Consider the following 25,901-nt stretch of genomic DNA (forward strand, 5'->3'; position numbering starts at 1 on the left):
GGAAAAAGTAGGCAACCTGGGCCCAGGCCACACATGCTCATGCAGTCTGGTAAATCAGCTGAAGCTCGTGAATGCATCCCCACCAATCATTGTATGTCCAATAAAATAAAGTGACACTATTCAAGAACCCGGCATTTAAAAGCCACTGCTTTGTGAGTGACCCCCCAACACACATCCTGTAATCCATGGGTCTCTTCCTTACATGCCCAGAAGTTGACTTGACCCTTTAACGGGATGCAGGTATTGCACAGAGAAATGTGTTACAAGTAAAATGCAGTCCCCAACCAGCCAAATGTGCATTAAGAACCAAGGCCAGAGCCAAAGAGCATTTTAGGATGCGGGGCCTAAAACAGCGGAAGAGGCTTGCATTGTTTCTTGAGCAGTTAAGAAAAACTGTTTAAAAATAAAATAAAATTAAAAAGTTGCTGAGGAACAGGGGGAAAAAAGTGCCCATGTGTTCTTTTGCGTATTTCTATTGGACAAGTTGTCAGGAAAAGAAAAGTTGTTCAAAATGGGCCACTTAGAGACCATAAATGCGGGAAGCAACTAAGTTCATGTCTACACATACGGGCGTGTAAACTCTGTTTAAAGAGTTCAGAAAACAAAGGGAGACTTGCATATTTGAACAGTCACTAACAAGACTTTTTTTGGGGGGAGGCGGGGGGAGACCGCAGGGCTGAAATCAAGTATCAAATTAGAGTCCTTGGTCTTTTCTGCACTTGGCTAATCTGACACCAGTCACTCTGATCAGGAGGTTCAAATGAGAGACACACAGTGGCCTCTGAGCTGAAATTTCAACACTCAAGTGCAGAGCCTGTGACAGAGGCATGCACAGGAGACAGTGTATCCACAATGTAGCTCAACAAATACTCAGAATAATTTGACTCCAGTCGCATTGCTGATGGAGTCAGGAAGAACCAAGAAATAAGCAAAATTGTTCTCCACCCCCAAAGTAGTTCAGCCCTTCTTACCAATGAAGTCTCCTTCTTACTCATTAAGAAGCCTACACATTATCCCCTCCCTGTCCCCCATCCCCTATCATGTTCAACCACAGCATATCTGCCCAGGTACTCAAGACTTCTCTTGAATACTTTTTCCCATCAATACACAAAAGAATAGGATGTCTGGACAGTCAACAGCTCCTGCCTCCAAAAGCATGGGGGCAGGGTCTCACTCCCAGATCAAAGGTTTGTGGCCGAGTCTCTTTTAGGACAGTGCGTGAAATCAGCAGCAGATGAAAATTCCACCGTCTTTTCACACTGCCCAAAGGAGCCAGTTTTCCCAGTTGGAATTCATACTGGACTCTGAGTTGCCCTGCAGATGACCCAAAGTACTCCATAAAGTTCTAACTGTTGCCCTAAAAGACCCATTTAAGATTAAATTTAAGCTAATCATTTAAGAGAGCCTTTAAGGCTATTGTGTAATTCCCTTCCTCCCAGAAATCAAGCAGAATAGAAAGGAAGAGAAACCCTAGCCCCAAACCACCAGCAAGCAGAAGGGACAGGAGCATACATATTTGGCCCTACTTACTTCTCCCCTCCCTAGAAGCCTTAGACCTGATTTGGGAGGGGAGAGGAGGGAAAAAAATCTTAAAGGCAGTACAAGTATTAATAATAAAGTTCAAAGCGTGGGCAGCTGAACCACCTAAGCCCTCCCTAGGACACGGGTGGGCCAAGGAGGTACACACACCCCACACACACACACACACACACACACTCACACTCAACATTAATCTTCATGTTGACAAGTCTGCAAGGTGGAAGGGAGAAGGGCTCTCCCAAAAGACAGATAAAGTCCACGAATTTTGTGAAGAGGCCCTGCCTGGGGTTAACACCAACAAAACAGGAGTCTTGCTCTAAAACGGAGCTGAATTTACCACTTCACCAACTTTCTATGTCTCCTGTTCCATTTCGTGTCCCTACCCTTGGCAAAGGCAAAAACTCTAGAAATTAAGGGTGAAAGAAAGGCAGAGCTATCAAGGTAAGGGGATACCATTAAATGTTACAAATGCGCAGCCGGAGCAACCTCCGTGGGCAAAGAACTCTCTAGAAACATACCTATCACTGCTAGACTCCTGGCTTGTCCTCACCACCCTGTCCCCTGACCCAAAGAATGAAAACCAGAGAAAAACATCCCCATGTGTCACTGCTTGCGAAGCCTTAACACAAGGCAGCTATCAATGGGAGGCGTGCTCAGTTCCTGGCCATGTAAAAGTCATTTACCACATTAGCCAAAACAATAAAGCCGTCTAACATCTGATTGTCACTTTCCACATGTTCAAAAAGAACAGTCTGGCAGCCAACTTTAAATCATATAGAAAATAAATCTGACAGTTGTTGATTTGGTAGTTTTTCTCCTTAATCTGGATTTTGAAAGCAGCTTGCCAGTGAGCCAAGATTTCTGCCTGGGTCTCCTCCCTCTGGGCAGTTTGACGCAACCTTAGCTTCTGTGTGTTTGTTTCTCAATTTGAGTGACCTAAGTACGCAGGACACTGTGATTTAGCCAGAACAAGCACCTTTAGGATCTGACTGAGATTTGGCTTCTGCAAAGGAATTCCCTGGCCTGGATTCCCCGAAGACTGGTTTCCCAGTTCCCTGACCACAGTTTTTTAACTCACGCAGAGGATGGTAATTCTGAGCTGTATCATGATTTCTAACAATAACCATTACAACCAAATGCTCATACCAGGGCATTTGGATAACCCTATGAAGTTCACTGTAATGGAATCTGCCTTTCTGTTGTGTTTTTGCAGCAAGGCCCCCGTCCTGGTTAATTACACCAGCCTTGGGAACCAGAGTAGGCCAACAGGTCCAAACATTACAGAAACAGGCCAGTCTGACAGCAAGCAAGCACTGCAATCACCAATGAAAGCATAAACCACAACACATACTGTACTTCTGAGGTTGGCCCTGCTGCTGAGCATCAGGTGCACCATCCATGCAGTGCTGGCAGGGCCTGCACCAGCTTCCTCAGGTCACCACTGCCTCCCTGCAAGGCAAGGACCAGTCCCTTGGTTTAGGACTGGAGCTAGTGACTCTTCAAAAGTGGGTAGAAAAAGAACTTGCTTTCTCTGCCTTCAAGTAGTAGGAGCAATTCCTGACACTTTGATAAAATGTTGCTTAGTCACTTAAATGTTTACTCTTTAAAATGAGACTTTCGTAACTCTGGGATAAAAATTATTTCCTAGGAAAGAGTATGCTTTAGGCCCTCAAGTACTTCCAGACTTTAACACTAACCCTTCAGAAGCCAAAAGGCCCTGACTCCTATAAGACAACACTGAAAAGGAACAACACACAGCAACAATAAGGACATGTTCCTTGGACACCACTTGTGACCAGAACTGAAGAAACTAGGCCAAATCCCCACCAGCCCAGAGGATACTTTTCTAGCAATCTGCAATCACAGATTTATTCTAATTGAACCAACCCCCTCTGGGTCACCCAAGGTGAGCCAGGCCTGTCCTGGGAGAGTCTATAAGACATCATTTAAAGTCATAGTGATGAAAACTGAAATCTTGCTTATTTTAGCTCCTTGCCACTGGGCAGTCCAATTGGCAGTGAATTTACACAGCAGTTAAATCCAGTCCCAAAACAGCAAGAAGAAAGGTACTTCACTGTCCAGTTGGTACCTGCCAAACAGGCCTGCTCAAAGTACCATTTTATTTGGGCCCTTTCCACCCTCCCTTAGCATTCACTTGTGCAAAAGAAAGACAGAAAGGAAGAAACCAAAATTTAAGTTTCAGGTGGCTGGCAAGCAGCACAGCCTTTTTTGGTTCTGAAATAGTTAGCAAGTGTTTCTCAATAACAGTTCTCTGTTTGCAATCAAAACCATTTTCAGGAGATATGGAAAAACCTTAGCTCTATCCCATAAAAAGTACAGCCATTTTTTTTTAAAGGGAGTGCGGGAGAAAGAGAGATGGGAAAAGGAAATGACCCATGTCATATAGACAGAAGGTCTCCAAGTCACTTAGTTCCTTGCCATTCCAAAAGGATGATTTTGAAAATGTACAAGTGCTTGTTTCTGCATCTGCCCCATGTTGTTAAATAACACTTGGGTAATTAAATAAAAGACCAAGTGTGACCCCAGCCCATTCTGAAAGGCACTTTACACGCTGTCTGAAACTGTGCAGGAAACCAAATGCAGACAACCTCTTTAGTACTGTAATTTAGGAAAGAGAGCAAGAGGAAAAGTTGCTCTTGGCCTTCATGGCTACACACTCTCTGAATGCGTGTCTTCGGGGTCCCCTTGAAATAGAATGAACACAAACACAGGTGTGCAAACGTCCAGGTATGTGCCTCTCTCCAAAGACCCATTCTTAAACCCTGAAATGACTAAGAACCATGGTCCTCTGACTCTCCACACACCCTCTCCCCTGTTCCCTGGTTTTCATGTTGAGGTAACACATCAGATTCAGAATCTCAGGCTGCCAATGGCTGTTCTGATAACAAGAAACAGGCCCATTCCTTGCCATATCCTCTCTTGATCAGGTTACCTTGGAAGGTGTATGTTTTGCTCTCAAATGCTGTCTGGACCACAGCACTCTCTCTGGCCCAGCCTACTGGAACTCATGATTTTTAGGGTTTCCCTTGAAACCTATCCAGAAACCACAGCCATTAAAAGAACATGAAGGTTTGACACCTCCTGAATTTAGGAATGAAGGGACTCGAGGGGCCAACTCTACAAACTTGCACCTGCTGTTTGATGGCAAAGAAACAGTTTCCCCAGCTAGGGTGAACTTTAAATTATATTCTATTTATTTAGTGGCCTGTCTCCTAGGATCCGAAAGCATGAGAAGAAATAAGATGATGTGTAACTTTCTATCTACCTTCAAGGCTCAAGTCTGTTTCCCTTGCATTGCCTTCATACATTCCACCAAGCAGGCCCTAGCCTGAAGGACAGGCCTTCCCTCTGTGCCCAGGTGGGGCATCTGTCCTCTCTTCAGTTACGTGTCGGTGGCTTTTGACCGTCTCCGAGGCCTGATACATGACACACAGGGTAGGGGAGGGGCGCTACCTCCTGGATCCACCTGCTCAGGGGGTTTCCTTCAAGTCACTTGGGCATACTGTGCAGGGCCATTCCCTCCTAGAACACACCATGCCCAGGCTGTGGGCTTTGCCCTGGAGGTGGTTCCCTGTCTTAACATAGGTATGTCCACAACAGAAAAGACCACTTTCCAGAAAGCCTGTTTCCCTCCAAAGATTACTTTTGGATTTTTTCTGCCACGGACCTAACTGGGGCACTCCTTCTCTTTCAGCAGGACAAAACTTTTACCTCTCCCTTTGCACAACCCTCCCCCAAGAAATAAATGCTGCTCTGGTTTTTCCAGAATGAGAACAAACTAAAATTAGAGGGTGGACAGGATGATCTCCAAAGGTGCCCTCCAGCTCCAACACTCCGATTCTCCCTTTAATTACTCCACAGCCGGTACATTCTTCACATTGTTTCAAACTGACCAGCGACTTCTCTGGGGGCTCCAAAGGGCTCATTTTAGGCAAAGGAACCCAAAGTTCTAAATGACACCAGCAGCACAAGTATTCAGAAAGCAGGAATGAATCCAAAAGCTGGAGGCAGGAGGCAAGAGAGGAAAGAGGAAGGGAAAGGAAGAAGAACGGTAGTGCTCTGTGCCTAGCAAAATGTAGATCCTCTCACCCCAGGTAGGTAGGTAGGTTCCAATGGGACTGCAGGAGTTCAAGTGCATCCAGCCTGCCCTTCCCCCACATGCCCCAAGAGAATGGGAAGTTCAGCCAAGACTTGCGGCACCTGCCTCCAGCTAGGCCGGCTGCGCGCGGGCGGCGGGGGAGGGCAGTTGCACTCACCTGGCACACAAAGCCTCCGCACACCTCGGGAGGGAGGAGGTGCTCGCAGGTCCAGGGGCCACGCTGCCCTGCGCGACAATGGGAAATTCCAGCGGCACCGGAGCCCCGAGCTGACCCACCCCAGGCGGCATTCTCCCCACCTCCCGCTGCCCCCAGGGCTCCGCGGTGGCGCAGGCTAGGAGCAAGGGGCCCGGCGGCAGGGGCGGGGCGCTCATGGTGGCAGCAGGCCGGGCTGGAGGGAGGGAGGGAGGTCCCCGGGCGAGGTGGGGATTCACCCACTGGGGCGCTGAGTCCCCTTCCCGTCCCTGGCCCTGGCCTGCCCGCCGCTGCCTCTACGGCCGCTGGCCCGCCCGGAATCGCTTTATGTAAATGAAGCTCAACTCGCAGTTTGCAGTGCGCCGCCTGGGAAGGGGGGCGGGCGGGGCGGGGGGCCTTCGGGGATCCACATTACACAGCAACAAAGCGGAAGGTTAATTTGAAACTCACAGCCCCTCCGCCTCTTGGCTCCCCGGGCAAAGCCTGACATCTACAGTCGCGCCGGGTGCGCAGGCCAGGCTGCTCATGGTGGCCGCGCCATGCGCGGGGACCTGAGGACACACGCGAGAGTGCCAGGCCCGGGAGCTGGGCCGCGCTCACTCAGGGCACGGGCCTAGGGGCAGGCCCAACCTGACCGCCCAGGGACAGGGGCCCTACCGACTTGGCCTACGCAGACCCGGGAACCGGCGGGCGGGAACAAAGCCAGGTCCTCCCAGAGGCACTGACCCTTCGCTCATCAAAAGTCAGGGGCCGGCCTAGAATCGAGGGAGAAGAAAGGGACGCGCCCTCAGCCTCAAAAAAAGCAGCCTGGGGCCTCCGAACCCGAGCCATCCGTCTCTGGGCCCTGTCCACGTCAGAGCCAGGCCACTCTAGCATGGGGACATTAGCCAATGTGGACAAGAATTTATTTGAAACACACACCCATCCTATTAACTGCTTTACAGAGCACTTCTGTTTTTCAGCTGCAGAAACTTGTAAAAACATCCCCTCCTCTCCATTGAAAGTTTAAGGAGTTTTTTGTTTTTTGTTTTTTTTAGGTTAGAGGAGAAAAAGAGAAACCTAGGAAGAGAAGAAGAAAAGAAGTGACAAGAAAGGGAGTCACAGATTACAATTGTGAACCACTTCATTTCAGGAGTGGTAGAGATCATGCCCTTCCCAGGGAGATTCTACACTAGGGTGAAATTTAATGTGGTCGCCCCAGTGGTCAAAGCAATAACTCAGCCCTTTCCTATCTCCCCAAGTTCACCTTTTCCATTCTGATACGCAAAGGCAGTACCACAGAAATCTCTCCGGAAGTCCCCTGTCCTCCCAGTCAGAATTCCACCCTCAGTCAGGATCAGCATAGAAAGAAAGACACCTGCTTTTCCCTTTCTGAAAACCACCCACCCAGGCTGGCCTTGCATCCTGGAGAGTCTTTTCCTACTGCACAATAATGAACCATGCAAGTGTTAGAAATATAATAAGCTCGCTGGGCGAAGAGCAGTACGTATGGAATCGTATTAGCATGACGCATAAGCTATCAGAGAGAAAAAGGGGATCATGGCTGGTACAAACCCTTGTGACCCCCCCCCCCCCAAAAAATGTAGACAACATGTTGAACAGTAGAATCTGGTTTCAAATTAATGTAAATACTTAATCTGTCGGGTGCTGACAACCCCTCTCTATATTTTAGTCCAGAAAAGAGACTGCAAAAAAATTTTTTTTTTCCAGCTAGGGCCCTGGGAGAAAAGAATGCCTCTAGGGAAACTTGTCCAACTGGGGAAAATGGAGGGCGCAAGCAAAATTCAGTCACAAGTCAAATTCAGTGAGAGCAGGGCAGGGTGGGGGAATAAGAGAGCTGAAAAGGAAAGTAGAGGATGATTTTGTAAACCAGAGAAGGGCCATGGAGAGCAGTTTCCAGACCACCTGACCTCGGGCCCACAAACAGGTGGTGTTTTCAAAACACAGTTATTTAAGTTAGCCACATGAGTCAGGAACACCTTAAATAAAACCAGGCAATCATTTAATTGAAAAAGTAACCGAATGATACAGGAAGGTGACAATGCTAGCAATAGCATAAGCAAATGTGGCCCACCACACGGGTACTCCTGGAAATCCTTTTGGAAAAATGAAGACTCCAGACCCTCACCTGGAAACAAACTATGTCCTATCTGATGAATTAAAGACAAGAAAATGTTCATACTTAAAAAAAAACCCTAATTGTGCTATAACTTTTATAAACAGGGGACAACCTCCTAACCTGGTTGACATCATGAACTTAGAGAGGCCTCACGTAAGTACCTTCAATAAAATAAAAGCTAAAAGACCCAAAGAACTATACAGAAATCTTGGGAGGATGGGAGAGGTGCTGGAAGAGTCCCTGAGGGGCTCTGCCCAATTCTGTCACTGTCAAAGGCCCTGGGTGACTGGCCTCCTGCACCTCAGAGGCCTCACAAGCAGAATTGTGAGTGACCCTGGGTCCCTTTTCCTTATCTTAATCCTGCAGCCACTGTATGCATGGTGAGGCCTATTCAAGCTTGCCTTTGTTCTCAGCAAAATTTTCATAGGTAAGACACAGGCAGGTAACTTACGGCCTTCCTTCATAAAATCATGAACTATACCAAGGGACTGCACAAAAGCTGAGGTGCTACCTTGACGAAAACTTATTTTCATCATTAGCAAAAACAAGACCTCTTCAGAGGGAATTTGCAACTCTTGCACTGACATATGGAAACAACAGCTTCTCTGAAATACATATTGCAAATTGTCCCCAAGTTCTGGAAGGCCCAGCTCTTCCAACACCAGCTGCCTGATGTTAAACCCACGGCCTGCCCAACAATGACAGCGTGACATTCTCATTGCTCCGTCCTGAACACTGTTGACAAATAAACCCACTCCACGAAGAGGCAATTCTTCCCTCCCAGTTCTCCACAGCCAGTCTCAGCAAATCTGGAAAGCGTAATTGGCAACAGCCAAAAGGATAAATATTTAAAAATAAATCTGGGACCGCTAACCCCTTCTTTACTCCTCCCCTTACCCATTCTCCAAACCAGAGGCCTGCCCCCAGTGCTTAGCTTAGGCTGGCAAATTACAATGATCCAACCCAGCCAAACCTGCTCTCTCACACACACCATACATACTCTAATGCTATATCCTTTCACTTCAGCAAAGGTAACTATGATCTCTGAGCAAAGATCTAGTGCATGTCAGCATTCTGGCCCTTCTTCATAGAACACTTTGGTTTAGCTGGGTCTGTGTATCCTTCCAGATCCTTCTATTTTTATTAAATTATACATCCCCATTGATATTAAAACTTGTGCTTAAATGATCTGGAGACTTTAAGAAAGAAAAACACAGAAAAGGGCAAAAAGACACAAACAAATGTCCCCAAAATAAATAAGGGCACATTTGGGGCTGAATTTCACTCCATCATTTGAAGATAGTTTTTTAGGGGGCTGGGACCTGCTGAGTGCAGCTTCTCCTGGGTAGGATACAGAACACAGGCCATCTTCAGAGCTCTTCAGAGCGGCCTATGCTCACCTGCACAGCCAGTGGAGGCTGGAGCACCAAAGCCTGCACACAGATGTTTTCATTCATATTTCTCTGACATGAACCTCAAGGCCTTCATGTGTCACAGCAGTGCTAATTGCATAGATTAATTTTTACCCCCAAATCATAGGTAGAACATTACCTAATTTCCCTACCTACCCTTCCCAACTCAGCCCTAAATCCGTCAGTGACATGCACAAGACAGGCACAAATGAGTAACCTTATTTTCTAAAGCTGTGATTCAAAAGAGTTTTTCCCAAATAATTTTAAGATGCAAAGCCCAAGTCTGAAGAAAGCAACAAATTCAGAAGTGGCCTTAAAACTGCTTTAAATGGTAGGTAAAGCACTCACTCTCTGTCTTTATAACAAAAATATTATTTCTGAAAGGGCAGAGGATTTGCCATACAAGACTTTTATACCCAGAGGGATTCGTACATTTGTGTTTCTAAACCTTGAAATTGAGAATTTCAATGAAAAGGCAGACAGATGTTTAAGGACAACATCACGATGAGAGTCCATGCATTACAGGAGAGAGTGGTGCTTTGTTTAGAGCAAAGGGAAAAAAAGGAGGTGGACTCCTCTATTTTCTTCCTGGGCCATCCCCAACTGTCTGACAGATCCCTTTACACTGGGCTGATGCAAACCACTGAATTCTTGGAGGGGAAGCAGGTTGGAGGCAGAAGAAAGGAAAAAGGAAACAGGAAACAGGAGAGGAAAAGAAAAGGGGGAGGGGTTGTTGCCTGTTTATATAAATCCTAATTTTTAAAAAAATTTCTCAACATAGTATCAGTTCTATGGTATATACCAACCAGTTCTTCCACTCCTAAGCTTAAACCATCCATTTAGCACTACTTCAGATGCACAATAACCAGGATCAGATTTTTTTAATAAAAAATTTAATATAGGTGTCAATTCTTCCCTAGCAAGCAGCCACTTGTAAGGTGGGGGGGGATGCTAAAAGATAAACAAAAGATGACTCTCGCTTTCCTCCAAATAATTCTTGAATCCCATTTTTCTTTATCTTTCCATTTTAGTGCATTTTTGTTGGAAATCTGTGCTAATCTGACTTCAGAGCCCCGAGCTGAAATTTCACATATCCTTCCAAGTCAGTCAGTGTTTTAGAATTTGGATTTCTATTGAGGCTGTTCCAATTGCCAGTGAGGCCTACGGTAAAATGTGCTTCATGCTGTTCCGTTTGTCTCTCTATAGACAAATAGAAACTGTGAAATTTAAAGAATGGATGGAAGAAAAAAAAAAAAACTAAAACAAAGAGGTTAAAAAACTAGGACAAATGTTTTTGCTTTTGTGTCCCCCCAGAGCAATTGTTTGGGGAACTCTGCATTGACAATAACCATGAGAAGGCCATCTAAAGGCGATGTGCTCACAAGGGGACTCCTTGCCTGCTGCCTTTGGTCTGGGAGAAAAAGTACCTTAGCTCCGTTCTCCAGGAACAAAAGGCCAGGGCCACGGAAGGGGGGAGAGGTTACAGGGCTTTCACAGGGAGCCAAGTGTCAGTGCTGGTTCATTTTTCACCCGTCTTAGTTGGAAAGCAGTTCAGGGAACTTCCTAATGACTGCTGTTCCCTCTCTCCCTATTATTTCTAAACCTAAAAGAACAAAACAATAATATGTTTTTTAACCTAAAGCCCATCATCCTATTAGAGGAAGGCCTTTGGGGCCTACACAGTCAGCTTTTCCTCTTTCCTTTCCCCACCCTACTTTTTTTCGTGCTTGCATTTTTTTTTTTTTTAAAGAAGGGGGTTCCAATTGTAGATCACATGGAAATTATGGTCATTTTTAGTAACACCAGGCTGGCCTTTATATTTGGGAAAAGGCAGGGAGCAAAGGGGAAAAAAAGAAACAACAAGGAATAGGAATGGGGGGGGTGGCAAGGCCTTGAAACAGTTTCTTTTTTTCACAGCATGAAGTCCCTAATGCCAGCTTCAGATTTGCAAGTGAATCAAAGTCTCAAAGTCGTCATTACAAGGTTGGGGTTCTTTTTAGTGGGTAGGGGGAATGAGGTCCTAGAGAAGTGGACAATGGGCTGTATTAAAGACCCAGACAAGGTGTGGCAGGGGCCAGGGGTGGATGCCACAGGAAAGGAAACTAGGATGAATCACCTAGTGCCATGAAAATCCTAGGACAAGTGCATGTTGGAGTGTTTAACCACAGTGGAAGCTGGAAGGGGCTTCCCCAGCCGGCAAACCCCAGGACGAAGCAAAGACTGGCAATCCTCAGCCTTTGAACCCAGACCTGGCTGCTAAGGAGCGCATCCCCCTTCCCAAGGCAGCCACAGGCTCTGGCTGAGAAGCAAGGTGGGGGAGGGATGAGAGGGCCCTGCAAAGAGAAGCACAATAAACAACTCAAATATGAACGGAAATGACATCAGCACAGCAAAGGACCTGTTTACTGCAGATCAAAACAAAACAAACTTCGAAACCCTTTGTGTACATGAGATAACTCTATAAAAAGCCTTCCGAAAATGTCACCAGGGTTGACACATCAGCATCCCAACAAGAAAGCACAAGACAGTTACTATGAGGTGGGTGGGGGATGGGGGAAGAAGCTGGATGATGGGAAGATGGGGAGATCAAACCAGAAGAAGGCCAAAAACCCAGTTACTATTTCCCCCCTCTACTGAGCCTTAATATTTATTGGTGTTTATAATCTAAAAAGCCAAGTTCTGTGTTTCACTTAATACAAGGCTAGACAGCGTTGTCTAATGAGGCAGCATTACAATCAGCTTGTAATACTGAATTTTTAATGTTGCCAAGGATTCTGTTACATAATAATATGAAAAACAGAAGCTGAAAGTGGGCTTCCGATGACAGGACCTTCTGAGTGCCACAAGCCTGGCTTCCCTTCTCTCTGCCCCTCCTACCTTCTGATTTGCAATCAACCCTCCACCCCTATCCAGGAGGTCGATATGGAAACCAAGAGATTTTCTTAGGAAATCAACACTTTTCACTGTTATTATTGTAGCCTGTGATCCAAAGTTTTATTTCAAGAGTTTGAATTGTAGCTTATCTAGGGTTATAGGTCTAAAATGAAAATTATTTCTTTTGGAATAGAGTGGGGGGTGCGAAAGACAAAGAATATGTGGTAAGGGCAGGGATGGCTTGTTTTAAGCAAACCATGTAATTTGAAAAAAAAATCACAGATAGAAAAAGAACTAAAGGGGGGGAGAATGAAGTCTGCAAACCATATTCATAACAGCCCCCACTCCGTTTACATTGGTGTAATTTGAAAGCATCTATATAGCCGCCGTTGCTTCTCTCTGTAATACCCCAGGACTGTAAATCTATAACCACTGCAATGATTTAGTGATTAAAAACATGATAACATATTGTGTAACTGCAAACCACAGAACCCCTGCCAACTCTCCTCTAAGATAAAGGGTAAAAAAATACAGAAAATGTGTTGCTTGCAGCGATCTTCCTAAACCCAAAAGATTTTAATAAAAGAACCTATACAGTAGACAAATCTGAAAAGAGTGAGTGGATTCTGTGTGAAGCCAGCAAAGGGAGGGGGGAAAAAAGGAAGCTTTATGTGGGATTCTTTTCCTTGTACTAACAAATTACGACCTAAACATGCCTTTTCTTTTCTCCTCTCTCTCTCTCTCTCTCTCTCTCTCTCTCTCTCTCTCTCTCTCTCTCTTTTTAATAGTTTGTTGTAACTGGAATAACTGGTCTTGTGCACTGTCTTGCATATTCAAAGCTGCTTTGTAATCGGATCTGGAGACCCAACCTTATTTGCCTGAACTCAATAGGTTTTTTTTTCCTCTCCCTCCTCCCCTGTTTTGTTTTGTATTCCGTACAGTGGGTTTTCTGTTGTTGCTGGGAGCATAGGTCTATATAGGCAGAAGCTCTGGTGCCTTTAAGCTACTGAGCAAACACCTGAGGGGGAGGCACAATTTGTAACATGGCAGGAGGAGCCTAAAATATACACACACAAAAAAAAATAAAATCAAAGAAGCTGTAGGGGTTCTGGCCTCTGAGCAGCTGACCTAACCCCATTCAGTATATTCTTTTATTTCCCCATTGCAGGATTCCTGCACCTTGGGTCAGATTCTAACTCAACGTGACCCTGAGAAGGCAGTCACCAAGGCCAGAAAAACTGTTCCATATTTAATGGGGGGGGGTAAGTGTAAATGCATTCAGACTCCCCCAGTATGTACACACACACACACACACACACACACATCTGTCAGGACTGCCAGGCCAAGGGGCCAGCTCCAGTCCAGCTTTCTCAAACTGAATTCTGAGAGCCTGAATTCTCCTTATACCCCCACCACCACCACCACCACCATGAAAATCTTCATGTCTGAAACTACCCACCAGCACACACATACACTCCTCCAGAGACTTCATATGTTTAAAAAGTCCCTAGATCTGAATCGCCTCCACTCTGGACCAGAGCAGGGCAGTTTATTCAGAGAAATCAATAGGAAAGAGCATTTGCAAATATTTATATAAGCCCTGTGCGTTTCAGCATTAAGTAATTAAAAACTAAAACCCAGGGAGGGGGAAGGGAGGAGACACACAGACAGAGGAAGGCTGCTGGCCTCCAGTGGGTTTTCCTGCCCACACCTCATCTCCCCAAACCACAATCCTTTCAAAACTGACTCTGTGTACACTTTTTACAAAACCCTGTCGTGCACCATTTGCTAGACTATTTCAAAATCATCTCCAAATATGGATTTACCTACCAAGCTTTCATGACTGACTGTAAGATAACTGTCTATATTATCTCTCTCTTACACACAAACACACACACCAACTCTTGTGACATTTTTTCCATCACTAGTATATTACTATTTTATATTCCTCTCTCTAGTTTACTTGTCTAGTTAAAGAAATCAAATGTTGTAACACTAGAAAAGTGCCTGGAAGTAATAATTCAATAAGTGAACTCCCAACCCCAAGAGCCCTGGGATAGTTCCCTGACCTCCAACTCACAGGACACCTATACTTTGGGGCTTCAGCCTTTGAAACCCCCACATGTAAACAGAGTCACAGACAGACAGACACACATACACAACATGAAATGAATGGGTTTTAAAATGAGGCACGATGGAGTGGACTTCCCCTATATCGTTCCGGAAGACTGGGCAATAAATTCTGGTTGTTCTGCCGCTAAATCTGCTGGAGGAAGCCAAGCAAGGCACTGGAGCACCCACACAGCAGATATCGTAGAAATTTACAGTAAATGTAGGTACACGATAGCAGCACGCTGCCCTATTGATTATGCAGAGTGGGATCAATCGTCTCTTCCCTCCCATTTCCCAAACTTCTTTCAGAGGACCGCCAAATAACTTGATCTAAAACTAGCCATTCACCCAAAGTAGGGAGAAAAAAATTAATCTTTAAAAAAAATAATAAATCCTCAATTGTCCCCTCTAAAAGGGTCTGATTCTTTTCTTTTAATTCCAAAGTTAATTTATGTCCTGTAATTTGCATTACATCCAAGCGATCACCGTATGTCATATTCTTCAAAGGTACTTAACAAACCCCCTTTTAAAAGTCACTAGAATTGGAGGCCAGAAAAAGGCAATCAGTCTTCTTCTTCCATACAGTCCTTAGATCAAGTTTCAATAATTGAGACCAATAAAAATTATCATATTTACCCTACTTCAAAGCGACGAGAGAGGAAAAGTTAAGAATGGGTGATTTTTGAAAGCACTTGTAATCAAAGAATTTGCCACAGTCGAAGGAATTGCACATTTCACACAAGTCGGACTCTGAGCAACAGATTATTTCACAAAGTAAAATACAGGCGTATTTTAATAGCGCCACATGAAGCCTAGGCGTCCCGGATCCGTACGCAATTTAAATACCCTTCATAAAATACATTTTAGCTGTACTCTCCAATAGACAGGCAAAAGGTTATGCATTAAAATGCATAACACAAAATTCAGGAACATGTTTTTTCCATCTCGTGGAGCCGGGCTAGCCGTAAGAGTGGGGAACCGAACGTAAACAATCCCAGATTCGCATGAGCAAAAAAAAAAAAAAAAAAAAAAAAAAAGCAAGAAAAAAAGGGGGAAAAAAAAAAAAAGCAATCCTCGGACCCGATGTCTCAACTCAGCTGGTGGAGGAAGTGAGGCCAGCTAGGCTGCTCCGGCCCTGGCCGGCGGCGCGTCCCCGCGCCCCCGGGAGCCCCTAGTGTCCGGGGCAGAGCCCCCTCTGGGCGCTCGTGGCGCTGCCACTGGGGCAGGGCGGACGGCGCTCAGGTAAAGAGAGGACCGCTCGGCCGCCTCGCCCCCTCCAGACCCCGGGGCTGCGATCCGGCTCCCGCCGCCCCGGCAAGTCAAGCCCCAGTGGGGAAGGCAGGCGCCCGCCCGTCCACCCGTCCGTCCGCCCGGCGGCGGCTGCTCCGGACCGGGTGCGCGCCCCGCGCGGCGGACTCAACCCGAGACCGAGGCGCCGCTCGGGGTGGGGCAAAGTTGGGGACCCGAGCGGCGGGGGCGGGGGCGCTCGGCACCGCCGACCCCCTCCCCTCCCCCGGACTGCCGGCCGCCGCCTTTGTCTGGGCTCTGGAACCCCGGCCGCCCTCCCGCCCTCCACCCCGCGCCCTGGCCGGCCCTGCCCGGCCCTGCCCGGCGGCGCCTCCAAACTCGCCGCGCGGGCCTCGCCCGGGGCGCCTCCACCCTCCCGGGGGTCGCTGGCGGCGGCGGCGGCGCGGAGGCCGGGGAGGAGGAGGGGGCGGCCCGGGCTCCGCGGCGGCGGCAGCGGCGGCGGGAGGAGGAGGAAGAAGAAAAAGAGAAAGAGAAAGTTTGGCGCAGGGGGAAGGCGAGCGGGACGCAGCGAGCGAGCGAGCGAGCAGGGCGCGGGCGCGGGGAGCGCGGGCGGGCGGCGGCGGTGGCGGCGGCGGCCGGGCGCGGGGAGCCGGGAGGGGGCAGGACGAGCCCCATGCAAAGCAGCCCGGGCGCCCCGAGGAGCCCCGCGTCCGGGCGGTGGCGGCGGCGGGAGGAGGAGGAGGAGCAGGCGGCGGCGGCGGCGGCGGGAAAGAAAAAAAAAAAAAAAAAAAAAAGAGGGAAAAGTTGCCACTTACGCGGTTGCTTCTCCGGCGGCGGCGGCTGCAGCGGCGCTGCTGGCGACGGAGGCGGCGGCGGGAGCTGGCGGCGCTTTTAATCCCGAAAAGAGGCGCTCGGGCCGCGGAGCCCATCAAGGCAGCAGCAGCGGCGGCTGGCGGGGGTCGGCGGCGGCGGCGGCGGCGGAGGACGCGCTGCTGGCGGCGGCGGCGGCGGCGGAGCTGGAGCGCGCTCGGCGGAGCCCGGGGCGGGAGGCGGCCGCAGCCGGGGAGCCGGAGCCGCCGCCGCCGCTGCCGCCGAGCAGCATGGTTGGCGGGGAGTTTACAGCCCCCGGAGCGGGCAGGGGCCACGGAGGAGAAGCGGCGGCGGCGGCGGCAGCGGCTCTAGGCTGTAATTGGGATGCAAAGCAGGCGGCGGCGGCGGCTGCGGCCGGGAGGAGGAGGAGGAGGAGGCGGCGGCGGCAGTGGTGGCGGCTGCAGCGGTCGGAGGGGACGCGCTGGAAGTGGGAGCTGATGAGTGAAAAGAAAAAAAAGTCTTTGGATCTTTATTCTGCTAATTAGTTTCCTGCAAAAAATGGCTGTGATTAATTCAGTGCGCATGTGCTTCATTACCCAGGCACGACGGGAAGGGCTAATTAGCCACCTTCTGGATCAATAAGATTCAGCAAAAAAGAAAAGGGGGAGGTGGAGGGAGGCAGAGAGGGGAGGAAGGGAGGAAAAAAAAAAAAACCAGGGGAAAGTGATGAGCAGGGCAAGGAGAGCAGGAAGAGAGGATGGGAGAAGAGCCTAGGAAGAGGGAGAGAGGCACCAAAAGTTTATGCATGTATTAAAAACACATACACACGACACACACTCACACACACACACTCTCTCTCTCTCTCTCTCTCACTCTCTCTCTCTCTCTCTCTCTCTCACACACACACACACGCACACGCACACACTCACACCGAGAAGTGAAATGCAGAGAAGCAACAATAGGGACCTGGCTAAGAATTTTTTTTTAAGATTTTCTTTCTTCTTTTTTTCTTTTTTCCTCTCTTCTAATTTCTTTTTCCCTTTTTTCTTTTTTTTCTTAAGCAAATGGAACAATGTTTAAATTAAACAGGGAAAGAGCATCTTCAAGAAGAGGGGGAGGCAGAGAGGAGTGGGACAGCCTAAAGCAAAGGTTTAAGGGAAAGACCAAAGGCTTAGAATAGAGGCCACTTTAAATTGCAAATCTAAGATTTTTTTTTTTTTAACGGAGGAAAATTACCTCGCCCCAAATCAGAAGACGAATGAAGAAAATATGGAGAAAACTTTTAACACGTAACATAGACCAGACAGAAATGTATAGTATGTTAATTTTTGTCTTCTGAAATAAGACGCAATCTACTCGGGTTCTTTAGAAGGAGAGGGGAGTGCTGATTAGAAGAAATGGAAGAAAGAGTGAACTAGGACTGAAAGGGTGACAACTTTAAGAAGGACAAGAAAAGGAAAAGTTACATTGGGAAACAAGTCCAACTTTCTACCTCTCTGGACTTAAGAGAAAAGTAAAATCAATTTTCTCGTGTAAAGCCTGGAAAGCAGATGTTTTCAAAACACAGGAAGCTCTTTTGCCATCAAAAGCAGGGATGTAATGAACGCAGTGAAAAAATAATTTCAGGGTAAATTCGTAAGAAAGAAAGCCAATATATTTAAACAGCCAGGAAAGGTCTAGGGTGTAGAAAGAGGGGAAATTACATACTCCTTCCCTAATGCCAAAAAAAAAAAAAAAAAAGTCTTACAGCTACTTCCAAGAGTTTGGAGCAGTCTGGAAGCCAAAGGGCTTCAAAATGAGAGGATGGATTTCAGATAAAGACTAGGAACGGTACATCCCACTAGACCCCAAAGAAGATCCCTGGAATCAAAGACAGCAGCCAGAGACCCTGCTACTGTGCCGATTCCCAGTACATCAAAGCCATCACTTAGGCTGGTGTACAGTACCTCCAAAAAGCAGGCAAACAAACGCAGGAAGAGAGTCTCGCTTCTCTCTTCTCTCTCTCCTTCTCTCTCTCTCTGTCTCTCTCTCTCTCTCTCTCTCTCTCTCTCTCTCTCTCTCTCCCCTATCTTCCCCCCTTTTCAAATTCTAGCCTCAGCGTCACTGCTACTGAATAGATTTTTTTAAGGACAAGAATGTATTTATGTAAGTTCTAAATATGAACTCGTACCATTGAAATTACAATGTCTGGAATGAAATAAAATGCAATCTGCACTTTAACTGATCTGCAAACAAATGTAAAAACAACATTTATGTTTTTGATGGCATTATTAGTAAACTCTGTAACATCAGGTAGAGAGAAGGCTTGTGAAAAACTTATTTTTCTTGGGGAAAAAATTTTTTTTTGCCCCAGCCTACCAAGATTATCTACCTAAGAAGGAATTTTGGAATTAACCAGGAAATCTGTTTGATTAGAAAGTAATTCTTCATTTTGAGAGATTCTCCAATGCTCTTAAGAGTATACAGCTTCTTAGTCAAGACTGGGGGAGAAGACCGGATTTTGAAGTTACCTCATCTAATCCTTCTGAATTCACTCTGGGATAATGCTGTTTTATTTAGAGGGGGGAAAAAGAAAATACATTTAGAAAAATCGGGGGTTTCCTCTCTATGAGCCAAATCTGGGTTGCTATTCAAACTTTTCCTGGCTGTTTTTCCAGGCGGGACAGCTGATCAATAAAGCCAAGTCCAGCCTGGCTTGCTACAGGTTTCACCAGTCAGTGCTTGCAAAACCTTTGTCATTTTCTAAAAATAAAAAAGCTAAAAGTTATTGTAGAAGAAGGGTCTTTTTTTTGTCCCCTGCACAATGTGTCTTTTGTGAGGTTAATGCCATTCTGGGCTCTCGATAGCCCTGGACAATAGAACCCCTCCAGGAGCTTTCCAAGACTCTGGCTTTTTTCTTTCTTTCTTTCTTTCTTTCTTTTTTTTTTTTTTAAGAGAAGGGTGAAACATTCCTACAGTCCAAATACAACCTCTACTTTGATTAAATAAATATTTATCTTTATTGTAGCCATTGTATATTTTTACCTTCAGTTTGCCCGGTTTCTGATTATTATTTTAAATTTCTCGTTGGCAACAGTTAATCTTTTCTTTTTCCCTTTCAGTCCAAAGTGCAGGTCAGTGTAAAATGTAGCTGACTGAAGGAAGACTGGTAAATTCTGAATTTTTCCATAATACATCAGGTAAGGAAAATTGTTCAGACCCTCAGGAGTATATCTGCTCCCTATTTATCTGTCTTCACGAATCTTCATAAGCCTGTTTTTTTTTTAAGATGTAGCAGAATTAAATTTCTCCTTGTATATCTTGAAAAATCATTTAAATACCACATATTTATTTTCTTTTAAAATGTAAATAGTATTAGAAGTGAACTTGTAGCTTGTTTCTTATATAAACCGGCATGGAGGAAGTCAGTGTCTCTACTAGTATAAGCTATTTGAAGGAAAATTCTAGATATAAGTGTATTTCATGTTGCAATATAGGAAAATGTCAGCTTAATCTGGTAAATACTTATGCTAATTTTACTGAATGAGTTCGTTATAAGGAGGAGAGGAACCAAGTGTGTATGATTGAACAATGCTTAGACGATAATCCAGCATCTATATGGATTATTTTACGTACAAAATGGGGGGAAAAAGCCAAGAAATTCAGAATCTAAATCTTTCATTTAGCTGGCAAGAGGGCAGAAAATTTTAGATCAACCTTTTTTTTTTTTTAGCATTTACATTGGGGAGAGAAAGTGGGGTGTAGGCTAAATATTGTATTGATGTGCACCTCTCTCTGCCTGTCCCTCAAATGAATGGATATATATAAACACAAAGATATATGCATAATGGAGTGTGTAAATATACATTTGAATGACTTCAGATGTCTTTGTGTGAGCATGAGTATATATGTGCACACAAAAATACAAGATGCACATAAATGCAGGTAACTGTACAGAGCTGTGCCAGGGCTCTCGCGTTGGGGGTTTGTGTTTCCAGGTCTGTTTGAAGCCATTTCTTTGCAAATATAACATAGCAATGTTGGTTTAATGATGAAGATCTGGATGGAGAATTTGAGTACGAATCTGTTCCCCTACAATTTTCAGAATATGGAGTTGCAATGTGAGCAGCTGTTATTTGGTCCAAGAGCTAAAGATGCGATGGGCCAGTCCTGGGGGTGTTAGGAGATGGCACTTGGGAAAAACCAAGCTCTGGGCCCTAGTTTTGTTTTTTCTACAGGAGATTGGGGGCACAAAAACAACCAAAAAAGGGGGAGGGGAGGGAAAAGAAAAAAGAAACTCTGTGTGGAGGCAGGGAAGGTTGAAAGAACCTCTCTTGTACAACTCTAGCTAGATCTAAGAGAAGGGTTGGAGGGTGAAGAATGTTCGGTCCCTTTTTGAACATGCATTGTTATTCTAAGTCTATTGTATGTACGTGTTGCTGTCCTTTCATTTGCCACGACAACATATGGATTCCATAAATGCAGACATGCTGAAGTGCATCTGTATGGGTAGTTAACACAATCCAAACATCCCTCCTCGTTCTACTAACTCCAGCTCTTCCTTGGGCTCCCCAGCAGTGCTCTGGGCTGGCCGGCCCATGCCCCAGGCTCCCAGCGCCCTGCTGCCTACCCCTTTTGTGGTCTCTGCGGATCCTAGGTGCAAAGCCGAGGAGGCAGGCTGCTCGCAGTGCTGCGGTCAGAGGCACTGCTGCCTCTGGTCTCTGAGTGTGTGGGGAGGAAAGGGTTAAGCTGCCCGAGTCCTGGGAAGGGGCTGTGCTCATCCCGGAGCGAGGTGCAGCCACCGGCAGCTGTGATTTAGGGGTCAAGTCCGATATCACCTTTCTCCTGCCTCTGGAAATGGCAGAAGATGAGGTGGGGAGGGAGACACAGGAGAGAGCAGCAGCCAGGCACAGCACGTGGTGTTCCATCCACTCCCCCCTTCTTCCAGCCCATGTCTCGACCCCCAGACAAATCAGACAGTTCCTTTTTCTCAAGGGATGTGGGGTGCAGTTTTCTGAGCATCCCAAATTGCTCCATCCATGTCTCTGTCCAATGTTTAAACCACTGTGCCAGGAGCCTCAACCACCAAATCAGTAAGTTTGCTGTCAGTGCATCAGGGAGTGTGTAGCTCGGTGTGGGTCAAAAATTGCTTCCCGTTTGAAAAAAAAAAAAAAAAAACCAGGGGTGTCCCTAGCAGGATGAGAGATTTTTAATGTTGCTGCCAGTCTCTCATACTCAGTCGTGCTGGCTACAGTCCTAAGCGGAGGTATACAGTGGTGTCCATTATATGCAGCTTGATTTGTGCCTACACTCTTGGTCAAGACTCAGGCAGCCTGAAGAATACTTTTGCCAAATTATTTGTCATGCCTGAAAGATAACCAAAAACCAAATTCAGATTTGTTTCTGAGGTGTTTCACTGGAAAAGAGCAAAATGTCTCAAGTCCTCTTTTGTGTTGGTCCAGTGGGAGCACCGGGTTGTGGGTTGCAGCACCTAGGTGATGTCCTGGGGACCCTGAGGGTACATCCAATGCCCACAAAGGGACTTTAACTGTTACTGAGCTTCCCAAACCCACCCCCTTTGAGGCTGGGATAGCTCTTTTGGAAAGTTACTCCAAGAAAAAAGACTTTGGAGTCGGAAAAGAACTGGCTGGAAATGACAGAGAAAGGGGAACTAGATCCCTTGGGGACAGGAGGCAGGTGGGGGGAGGGGATGCGGGGAAATCAGGAGACAGCGGAGGAGGTCCACCCACAGGGCACATTGGGGCCGCCAGGGAGGTCCCTGGATACCCTGCCCTAACACTCCTTTCCGCTGCCAGGGTGAAGGCAGATCACCCCGATTTCAGCCTCTACTTCTAGGGCCAAGAGCAGACCAGCTGGTCCAACAGGCAACTGAACTCTACTTTTCCAGCCCTGCTGCCCCTAACCCTGCCAGCGCCTCCAAGCCGCGGAAATCAAACCAAATTGGCCGCTCGAATCTAGAAAGGTTTCATCCCTGGGGCAAGGGGGAGGGAACAGCCTTTTTTTTTTTTTTTTTTCTTTGAACTCTGGATTCAAAAGAGACCACAACCTGCTCTTAAGTGTCATCCCCAGTACATGGATCGTGGGTATGTTTCATTCATTCATTCATTCATTTTTTCCCAATTTCTCAGAAGTAAAACCTTTAAAGAATTAGCCCCAAACTTGGAGCGCTCGGGTCCTTTAACAGAGTTCAATGATAAAGCCTGTCCTTCATTTCCAATACATTGTGAAAATGCAGAGCAATTAGTCAGTTCCAGGGTTTGAGTCAGATTTCCAGTTTCTTCTATCCCTCTATTCCTTTGCAATGGAAATCTGAAATCCAACCTGGGGGCAGGAGATGCGCAGCCGGCGGCTCTCCTGGGTTCTGCACCGCCTGCACCACCGGCAAGCGCTGGCTTTCCTTTTGGTGACCTGGTACTAGAAGTTTGCACCACATCTAAAGCCTGGGGCGGGTGAAGAAGAGAAGGAACTAACCTCATCAAAACGCAACAAAGTGAACAACTGGAGGTCAGAGACCCTCTGTCGGGCTATGTTCGCTTTAGGGATTTCCAAGGGCATAACTTGGGGGAATGATCGAGGCTTCTTGCTTGCCAACCCGAGACAAAAAAGGGGGAGCCCTGAGAAGCACAGGGGGGCCGACTAGGGAGCGGGGTTCTGAGACCTGGCTCCCTTCTGCACGCAGTCCGGCAGGGCCGGCCTGGGGAAATGGTGCCCACCATAGCACGTGTGTTGACACGCCGACACGCAAACGTGCGCTAATGGAGGGATTCGCAGCTGAGCAATCCCCCACGCCTGCATTTCTTACAGGCATGGCTTGTTTAATAGCCAAGGAATTGCTTCATTCCCCCCCCACACTTTTTTTTTCCTGAGAAATGTAAAAAAGGAACCTATGTCGTGTACATGTTCTAAGGAAACGTACTTTTTTTTTTCTAGAGCCGTAATATTTCTGATTTAAGGGGCGAGGGAAATCTTTGAAGTGAAAGAAATCAGTGGGAGACGAACTAGCTTTTCCTGATTTTTTTTTTTTTTTTTTTTTTTGTGCGTCTCCTCAAAGCCAGTAATGGGATTTCAAATGAGAAATTCCCAGCCTTCATCCTCCCTCCCATTCCAGGTCGCTCTTCGCCCCAGAAAACCTTTGCGGTAACCGACTATACGTCTAAGGGAACGATTTAAAGAGAAGCAAGGTTTGGGGAGCGCATCAACTTTCTCTTTTTTCAAATGAAGTTGGAAAAAAAAATTCCAAGGACAACTTAAGCAACAAACGACATCGAACGGTTATTTTTCCAAAGCAAAAATTTTCCGATTCGTTTGTTTCCCGTTGTTAGGAACAGAGGAAAAGACGAATCCAATCTTCCTGTGCGCGCGGATGGCACGAAATCTGGGGCCCGCATTTGGTTGAGACTGGTGGGCGGAGGACAGGGCGCGGCCCTGCGGGTCCGAGTGGAGTCCACTGTGCGCCAGGCCTGGGGCGCACAGGATGGGGTTCGGTTAGCTGTGCTCCCCGCTGGGCGGCCTTTGGGCTGGACAGCGGGCAGGGCACTGGCCCCCTGTGGGCTTGGGGCGCGCCCGTGCAGCCACCTCCCTGTTAAATTCCAGACCCCAGCGGGGCAGCAGGGACATTCGACGCCAGACACCAGTTTCCTGTGACCAAGGTGTAGGGTGCACCCTTTTCGCTTCTGCTTTCCCACCCCCCTGGGCTGGATGTCGTAAAGACCAGGCACGCCCTCCTTCCCACTTCTCTCCTCCCTGTCCCCAGGAACCATAACCTCCAGAATCCCGACAGTCCCCAAACCCCCACCCCCCGAGGTGCCGATCCCAGTTTACTCAGCCAGTGCACGCATGCCTGATGTCTGGCACACACCCATTTTGGGACCCCTTTCTTCCCACCAACTTGGGCTCCTGGGAGGAAGCCGGGGCGCTCCGGCCCCTGGAGACACCGGTTGGGGCACTTAGGCCGGCACAGAGTCTCTGCCCTGGGACTCCCGCGCCCCTTGCAGGTGAGCTCTTGGCATGGCCCCTGCGGCCCCTCAGCTGGGCGGGGGAACCCGGCCAGGGAGGAGCCATTCAGACACCCGTCGTCGCCTTACGGGCCCCCAGAAAAACCATTAGGCTGGAGATTCCTCCCCAGCGGGGGCTTGGGAAAGAGAGTGCGAGGCCGCAGACGCACCCTCTTCCCTCAGCCCGCGCCGCCAGGCCCAACGCCTTCCTCTCTTCGCTCCCATTCCCCAGGCCGAGGGTCGTTTTATGCTTTTCCTTCGTCCTTAATGCCCGACTTCCCAGCCTCTTTGGGGCCACAAGCATCCCATCCCTGCCCTGCGGGGCGCCGCGATGGGCAATCCGAGATGCGGGCCCTGAACCGTACGGCAGGAGGACACTGGGCGGGAGTCCCAGGCGGCCCCTCCCAGCGGAGGCCTAGGGAAGGAGGGCGGTTCTGCACCCCTCAGCCCCAGGAGCAAAGCTGGGCGTGGAGATCCCTGGGGTTCTGCTCGCCACTGAGGCCAACCAGAAACCCGACTGGCCAAGAGGGTGGGAGTGGATGTTTAGGTTAGCGAAAGGCCAAGTCGAGGGCTGCCTGTGTCTGCCTGTTTGCTTGCGCACATCTACCTCCCTCTCGGTTTTGTCTGGGAAGAAAGAGGAAAGCAGACGGATTTGTGCCTACCCTCTTCCCGCAGTCTGGGAACGTGCAGCAAGAAGAATTGCTCATAAAGACACTTAAGCCCCGACACTTGAATGCGAAAGGTTAAACGTACAGTCTTCAGGGATGGGCTTCCTGCCAACTGGAGTAGTGGTGCCCGCTGCCAGAGGCCCTCGGCCACCTCACCCTGGGCCCCCTCCAGGTACAGGCCCATGTGACTTGGTGTTTTTGCGCCTCGGCGACAAGAGCCTGGAGGTGCTAGCTCTACCCTGTCCCCTTCCCTACCCCTCTAGGGAATCTCTCCTTCCTCCTTATTTTGTCTGTGGCGCTTTGTACCTCAGTTTACCCTTGGGATCCCTATCCTGTATGGATTCCAAGTAGCTTCTATGCAGGAGCGGGAGTGGATTCACTGCATCAAAGAAGCAAGGCTCACACAGGTTTGCCCTTGAGAAAAAAGGGCACTCACCCCTGACTCTTTGTTCTGGGCACTTGGTGGCCTCTACAGTTTGGCACAGGTAAATGCAAAACCAGTACACTGAACTTGGTGCCCAGCTCTGGAGGAGTTTGCAGGGAGAATGTAAGGGGACAGGAACAGGTCAGCCAGTATTTAGGGGAAGCTTCCCCCAAAAAGCCCCATGTCTCTCTATCAAGATCCTGTACAGGAAGTCTGGGACCTTGGGCACCTCTTCCTCCTCCCTCTGGACTCCCTACCAGTGATGGTGAGATTCCATTCAGCACCTTGAAGAATATTCCACAAGATCAGTAGGGATAGTGGTATGTTCTCAGATAAGATGCCCATTTTCTCTTTCTCTCTCCCCGAAGACTTCACTTTAGCTGAGCAC

The 25,901-nt window shown here is 47.7% G+C and overlaps 1 protein-coding gene across 5 annotated transcripts in view; it reads right to left on the minus strand.

Annotated features, from left to right (window-relative positions):
- The window catches only part of Zfhx3 (zinc finger homeobox 3), a 246,152-nt gene extending 229,593 nt beyond the window's left edge, over window positions 1-16,559 (minus strand). For 2 of the 5 annotated variants that reach the window (XM_074055741.1, XM_074055739.1), the window contains exon 1: window positions 5,817-6,175. The gene's annotated coding sequence lies outside the window, so the exon portion shown is untranslated. Of the gene's footprint in view, window positions 1-5,816; window positions 6,177-16,432 lie in introns of those variants that run through there. The other 3 variants (XM_074055740.1, XM_074055743.1, XM_074055742.1) reach the window with 3 other exon arrangements.
- Between the last annotated feature and the right edge of the window lie 9,342 nt (window positions 16,560-25,901).

Source organism: Castor canadensis, chromosome 15, assembly GCF_047511655.1.
Source record: "Castor canadensis chromosome 15, mCasCan1.hap1v2, whole genome shotgun sequence".
NCBI classification, from domain to species: domain Eukaryota; kingdom Metazoa; phylum Chordata; class Mammalia; order Rodentia; family Castoridae; genus Castor; species Castor canadensis.